Raw genomic sequence first — 7,854 nt, 5'->3', positions numbered from 1 at the left:
ATTGAAAAAGTCCTTCTAGAATTTTAAATTTATGTTTGATTCATATAAAAATGAAAGCAATATTGAAATTAATTCATAAATTAACTCACAGTTGATATTCTGATTATGATTGTTCTGAATTAGGTTTTGACACTTTTTCAAAGTGATTATTTATAATAGTTGGATGAATATCCACCATGTTTGTTACTATCTTCTAGTTTTTGTAATGCCCCTGTTTCCATTTTTGTCTTCCATTCATTTTCCTTTTTTTGTAGTTTTTATTCAGCTTTTCATATAATTCAGTCATCTTTCTTAGCATCTCAGACTTTTTTATTCTTTTTTATTGGTTACTCAAGATAATAAAAACTTTGTCATATTCTTAATTGATCTTACATGTAACAGCTTATTTAAAATAATTATATTCAAGGCAGACAGGTGCCTTTCAAAAAAATAGTAGCAAGGCTTCGCATGGTGGCTCAGTCCTTTAATCACAGCAGTTTGTGAGGCCGAGGTGGGTGGATCACCTGAGGTCGGGAGTTCAAGACCTGCCTTGGCAACATGGTGAAACCTCATCTCTACTAAAAAAATACAAAAATTATCTGTGTGATGTGACGCATGTCTGTAATCCCAGCTACTCAGGAGGCTGAGGCAGGAGAATCGCTTGAATGCGGGAGACAGAGGTTGCAGTGAGCTGAAATTGCACCACTGCACTCCAGCCTGGGTGACAGAGCCAGACTCTGTTTAAAAAAAAAAGCGGCAACTTACTTAATTGTATTTTCATAAGTATTATGTATTTGTATATATATACACCTATAAGTAAAATGAAAGATAGGAAAAGAGGGACAAAAGGAAAGATACAGGAAAAAGGAAGAAATAGGTAGAACTATTCTTTAATGAGATGGTTACACTACTTCTGAAGCAGTATACTTTTATATGAAAGGAGCTCAGATTAGTTGTAAATATAAATTGCAACCTCTAGGGCAGGATACTGGACCAGGAGCCTCAGTTTTTTGCTGTCTGTGGTCAGAGGCTGCATTCAGTTATTTCTCATGTTGGCTTCTCTCCCATGGCAGAATGTGTCATCAAAGCCACCATGAGAGAGAGCTTGCAGCAAGACAAGTATCATAATCTTAGGTAGCAGGATTACTCAAGTGACATCCTATCATGTTGTAGTCTTCTGATGTATCAAAGCAAGTCTCAGTTTCTCCCCAAAGTCACAAGGAAAGGATGAGAATATTGGGTTGTGCACACCAAGCTGTGAGGATCATTGTGCACCATCTTAGAGTTGACCTGCCAACGTCAGGTCCTGCTTAATCTGGGACAGGTTCTCAGTCCTCACTGACTTTGCTGACCTTGGCCTTTGTGAGAAAACAGGTCACATAATTTGTAAATTGTATCACAATCTGGATTTCTCTGAATGTTTCTTATAATTTTACTGAGCAATGTAGATAGAGACATGTGATTATCTATTTGTGAAGACAAGAAACAGCAAACAGGACATTATTTACAAATACAGATTTAGAGACCAAAAACTGAGAAAGAAAAGTTTGCGAATGGAAAAAGGAAAATTAAAAATAATAGTAATGTTTACCAGGGTAACAAAAAGGGTGGGAATGGGGAGGTAAGCACCTGGGACTCTACAAGTTCGACAGTGTTCTGCTTAGTAAGCCCAATAATGTAATTTTTAAAATATATGTATATATATTATTTATTTATTTATTTTAAATCTATTTTACAATAGTTCTGGATTTACAGAATAGTTAGAAGTACATACATAGAGTTTATATATATTCAACACATAATTTCCTTTTTGTAAATTCTTACATTCATTTGAGACACGTCACAATTGATGAACCAATATTATACATTATCATTTACCAAGATTCACAATTAATCAGATGTTCTGTTCTCACGTAATGTCCATATTCTGTTCCAGGATTCCGCCCAGGACATCACATCACATGTAGATATCGTGTGCGTTTCTCAGATTTTTCCTATTTCTGGTGTCATTGAAATCCCTCCTTTGGGATGTCTCTGGTGTTTTCCTAATGATTGGATGGCTGATGGCTGTTGTGGATTTAGCAGAGGAAAACCACAGAGGGGAAGTTTTATTCTCATGATATTACAACAAGAGTACATAGTGTCAACACGCTCTATCACTTTGTTTGTTTGTTTGTTTGTTGAGGCAGGGTCTCACTCTGTTGCTCAGGCCAGAGTGCAGCGGTGTGAACAAAGCTCGCTGCAGCCTCGAGCTCTTGGGCTTGAATGATCCTCCACCTCAGCCTCTTGAATAGATGGGACTACAGGCATGTGCCACCACATCTGGGTGATTTAATTTTACTTTTACTTTTGTAGAGACAGAATCTCACTACATTGCCCAGGCTGGTCTCTAAGTCCTGGCCCCAAGCGATCCTCTCACCTCAGGCTCCGAAAGTGCTGGGAGTACAGGTGTCAGCTATTGTGCCCAGCTGCTTGATCATGGTTAATGTTATTTGATCACATAGATGAGGCAGTTTAGCTCAGTCTTCTCCACTATAAAATTTATATTATTCCCCTTTTCATGTTGTACCTTTTGGAAAAAAACGTTACTATGTACAGCACATACATAAAAAGTAGGGAACTATGCCGCATTCCACTATGGGCATGTGCCACCACATCTGGGTGATTTAATTTTACTTTTACTTTTATAGAGGCAGAGTCTCACTACAATGCCCAGGCTCGTCTCTTAAGTCCTGGCCCCAAGCAATCCTCTCACCTCAGGCTCCCAAAGTGCTGGGGTTACAGGTATGAGCCACTGTGCCCAGCTGCTTTATCATGGTTAATGTTATTTGATCACATGGATGAGGCAGTTTAGCCCAGTTTTCTCCACTATAAAATTAATATTATTCCCCTTTTCATGTTTTACCTTTTGGAAAAATCATCACTATGCACAGCACATACATAAAAATTGGGGAATTATGCCCCATTCCCCTATGGACAGACCTTCTATAAATGTCATTTGTGTTTCTGTAAAAAATATTTAACATTCTTTGGGCTTTCCTGGATCAATTGCATTTTTCTGTGTATTTTAGAACCAGTGCTCCAAGAATTGCTAAAAATGAAAAAAATTAAAGTTAGAATTTTAGTAGGGCTTGTATTGAATCTGAAGATGCATTTAGAAAGTATAGCCATCTTGGTTAATACTTAATAGCTTTCCGATCAATGAAAATCTAGTTCATATAGTATATTACACTAATTCTTTTATTTGTTTATTTAGGATTTCTTTAATACTTCCATATCATTTGTAATTTTCAGTATATATATCTTGCAGTTATATTGGGTTTATTTTCAAATATATTTCCTTTATGATGCCATGTTAAATGCAATTATTTTCTGAGTTTCATTATTTGTTTAGTTTCTATTGTATAAGAATGCAATTTATTACATTGATCATGCATACTAAAATTTTTTTTGTTCCAACCTTATTTTAGTGGATTTTTTACGACTTTCTATACGTTAGATTATGTCACTGGCCAATAGATGTTTGACTTCTTCCCTTTCAATTTGGAAGTCTTATATTTTCCAGCCTAATTTTATAGATTACATCCTCAAGCATAATGTTTAGTTGAATTAGTGGGAATAGGTAAACTTTTGTGTTTATAATTTTGGGAAAATTACTGAGACCTACTTGATACCATGTGTTGTCATGTGAATTTTTCATAGGTGCCTGTGTTAGTGAGAACATTCCTTTTATGCAAAATTTGTTTAGTGTTTTTACTGTGAGTGGGTTTTTGAATTGGAAAGTGCTTGTTCCATATCTTTAGATGTGATAATGAAAATTTTGTCATTTATTATATTAATATAGTTATTACACTAATTCTTTTTATCTGTTTTACCAAACTTGTGATCCTGAGTAAATAAAAAAATAAATTAGTGTTTAATTCTGTTTTACGATCCTTATTTCTGTTCAGACGATTTCCTTGAGAATTATTGCCTGGGTATCCATAAAGCATATTAGTTTATAGTTTTCCTTATTTTGGACTGTCTTTGTTTGGTTGTGGCCTCAGAGGAAACTACCTCATAGAATGTATTGCACACTAATCTCTTCTCTATTATTTTATTTTTTTGGAGAACAGTTAGTAAAAAATTGCTGTTGATATTTTAAAGGTTTCGAATAATTCATCAGTGAAGTCTTCTCAACCTGGTCAATCACGTGAACTTAGAAGATGATTCCTCCCTAGCTGATCCTCAGGTGAGAACCTCAGCCTTGGCCATCATCTACATCTGGATTCCTGACCCAGAGAAAATGTGAGTAATTTGTTTGTGCTTTTGAGCCACTAAGCTATGTGGTAATTGGCTATGCTGCAACAAACAATAATACACTTGATGGTAAACATAATATGTTATCCTTGATTAGATCCAAAAAAAGGAAAAATGGCATTAGTGGAAAACCTGGTAAAATATGAAGACAGTCAATACTTTAGTTAATAGTTTTGTGCCTTTATCAGCTTCTGAGTTTTCATATATAGTCTATGGTTATGTGTATGATATTAATATCACAGGAAATTGAAGGGTATATACAACTTTATGTAAGATTTTAACAACTCTCTGTTAATCTAAAATTATTTCAAAATAAATAGAAGTGTAGACATGGCTCATATATTTGAGATCAGGTCTTCCTGTTAACTTAATTGAGCCTTCATGGAACCTAAATCTCATGGTACAAATGCAGTAACATTATAAAATATAAATCAGATGAGTTTCTATTTTACTCTGTTCTTCAGGGAACACTAAAACCCATTCTTCTTCTCAAGTATCCAAACATAAAGTTGATCCAAGTAACAGGTAGACAGCATTAAAGATTTTATGGAAACTATAATGCATCTACATCTGCAGTAAACTAATCATAAAATGATTTGTATGGTCATTCTTCACATGATTAGAATGACTATGGGAAAGAAGAAAAAGAAATGCAATTTTTTTTATTTAAAAATTGTATCTGTGCAAGTGTGGTGGCACACACCTGTAGTCAGTCCCAGCTGCTAGGGTGGGTGGGTAGGATGAACATGTAGTACCAGGAGTTTGAGGCTGTGTAGTGTGCTATGCTTGTGCCACTGAATAACCAGTGTACTCCAGTCTGGGCAACAGTGAAACCCCATTAAATAAATAAATAAATAAGTTACAGAGATCATTGTTTATATTTCTATGATTAGGGCTGATATCCTCTAGATAGAGATTTTTTTTTTTTTGAGACGGAGTCTCGCTGTGTCACCCAGGCTGGAGCCACCGCGCCCGGCCTGAGATTTTGCCTTATCTTTGGAGAGCCACCACTCCAGCGCAAACTTTCAAATAATGCCTTGCCATTGTTACTTTCCCTCTCAAGGATTCCTGGAACTATATTTTATAAAATTATCTCACAGCATGTTGTTTATTTTTATTTCTGTTTGCTGTTAAGGCCTCTCTGGATGGTGGCTATAACCTATAGCCTTGCCCAATATGACTCGGGGTTTGGTACTGGCTGTGCCTTTCATGGGATGCTTACTTATCCTGGTTGATGGCCTAAAGCCCAACTGTCCAGCTTACATCCAGGTATCCTTCTCACACAGTACTTGTTTATACGTAAGACACCCTGTGGCTCCTGTCTGACCTGTGTCTAGTTTATTTCTACCAAGGTAACCACTCTCTAGGAGAGTGCTAAGTGGGAGAAAAGTGATGTCCATGTGTGTTCGTAAAGTGAAATACAGAGGAGACAACTCAACAAAATGTGTGTAATGGCATGAGTAATGTATTACTAACCAATCCCAGTAAGAAGAGGGCAGCAATCCTTGAAGTGCCGATGGAGAAAGAAGAGGTCTCCAGGACAGATGCTCATAAGCAACAGGGGTGATAGAGGAGCAACTACAGAAAGACATAGTATTGCACCATTTGGCTGAAGTCTTTATGGGTGTATTTGTCAGTATTTTTTTTTTCAGAAAGACAGAACTACAGGGAGGTAGATATGTAGGTAGGTAGATAGATAGATACATAGATGGAGAGTTGATAGGTAGATAGACAATGGTTAGATGAACGGCATTTTGTTTGGGGATTTACTCATGTAACATTATAGAGACGGAGAATTCCCAAGACAGCCATCGGCGAGTTTAAGGACCTTGGATGCTGCAGTGTGGTGGCTCATTCCAAAGCTGAAATCTTCAGAACCAGGGAAGCCCTTGGTGTAATTCTCAGTTTGGGACCAATGGCCTGAGAATCCAGGGCGTTTACTGGTATAAGTTCTGGAGTTTCAAGTCCATAGATCATGGAGTTCTGTTTTCCAAGGACATGAAAGGGAGTATACTTTCTCCAGGAGAGAGACAGGAAAACTTTTTAAAATTTTTTCATTTTTGGTTCTGTTTGGTCCCCAAGAAGATTGTATGCTACCTTCCCCCATTGAGGGTGGATTTTTCCCACTAAACTCCCTGACTCATACACCAATCTCCTCTGGAAACACAGTGGCGGACACACCCAGAAGTAATGCTTTACCAGTTTTCTAGGTATTCTCTAATCCAGTCAGCATCTTAAATTAACCATGACAAGTCCAGCACCTTTCTAGTTGGCACCTATATGTATCACCTTAAGCCCTAACTAATCTTCAGATACAGACAGTAACAAGGCAATAGTTCTACCTAACATGATGCAACGATCCTGTGTGCAACCAGAACACACTATACTATTTTTCTTAAGAGTAGTAGAAGTTTATGGGTGATGTTTACTCTTCTCCCGATACCCCATAACTTCAATACAAATATGTTAAATTACTAACACTTAACTGCTAATATCAAGTTAATACATTCTTGTGTTATGTGACAAAAGAAGAAGAGAGAAATAAAAACAATGTTATTTGCCTAATATATTTATATATAACATGCAAATGTATTCTTAACAAAGTAGATAGGAAATACTAGTGACAATTTTAATCCTTGTTTCTGTAACTGGTCACCTGGTCGTATCTGGTATTTATAACTCCCTACTACTGCTATCCATTTGGTATTCTCTTTGTCTTCAGCAAGCCCCTCTGCTGGTCCTGTGTCTTTACCTGGCAGGATGATGCAAACCTTCATTCCTGAAAGATTTGGAGCATTTGTATTATTGTCTGGAATGGTTGTAATAATCCATTGAACTTAATAACAGGGCATAGTAATACTTAGACTTTGTTTTAGTCCATTTTCTGTTACTTATAACAGAATACCTGAAACCAGGTAGTTGATAAAGAAAACACATGTATTTCGTACAGTTATGGAGGCTGAAAAGTCCGAGGTTGAGAGGTTGTATGTGGAGAGATCCTGTTGCTGGTTGGGACTCTCTGAAGAGTTCTGAAGTCTACAGGGTATCGTACGGCAACGGAGTAGAGCTTGCTGACATGCAAAATCATGTCTCCCTTCTTATAAGCCACTCTTCTCTCATAATAGACTGTTCATCTTTAAATATTAATTTATTAATCCATGAGAGGATTATGGGGTCATTTATGGGGTCAAACTCTTCATGATCCAATCACCTTTTAAAGGTCTCACAATTCAATACTGCCATGTTAGGGATGAAATTTCAGCATAAATTTGGGATGGAAGTAATATTCCAACCACAGGACTCCACTTCTGACTCTAAAAACCACGCCCTGTCACTTACAAAAAGTTTATTTCATTCCGATAGTTCAAAGGCTTAAATTATTCCAGCACCAACAAAAAGTTCCCAAATCTGAAATCTCCTCTGTCAGCCCATGAAATCAAAACAAATTATCTTCATACAAAATTCATCAGTTGGGTTGTTAATGGCCAATGGGTTCATGTTGGCTGCTGCCCAGATAGAGCCACTTTACCAAGATAGGGGAATTGCTGTAGAGAAAATTTTATACATGTAGAGCCG

The sequence above is a fragment of the Hylobates moloch genome, unplaced genomic scaffold (assembly GCF_009828535.3).
Source record: "Hylobates moloch isolate HMO894 unplaced genomic scaffold, HMol_V3 SCAFFOLD_14, whole genome shotgun sequence".
NCBI classification, from domain to species: Eukaryota; Metazoa; Chordata; class Mammalia; order Primates; family Hylobatidae; genus Hylobates; species Hylobates moloch.
Note: the sequence above shows the minus strand (reverse complement) of the source record.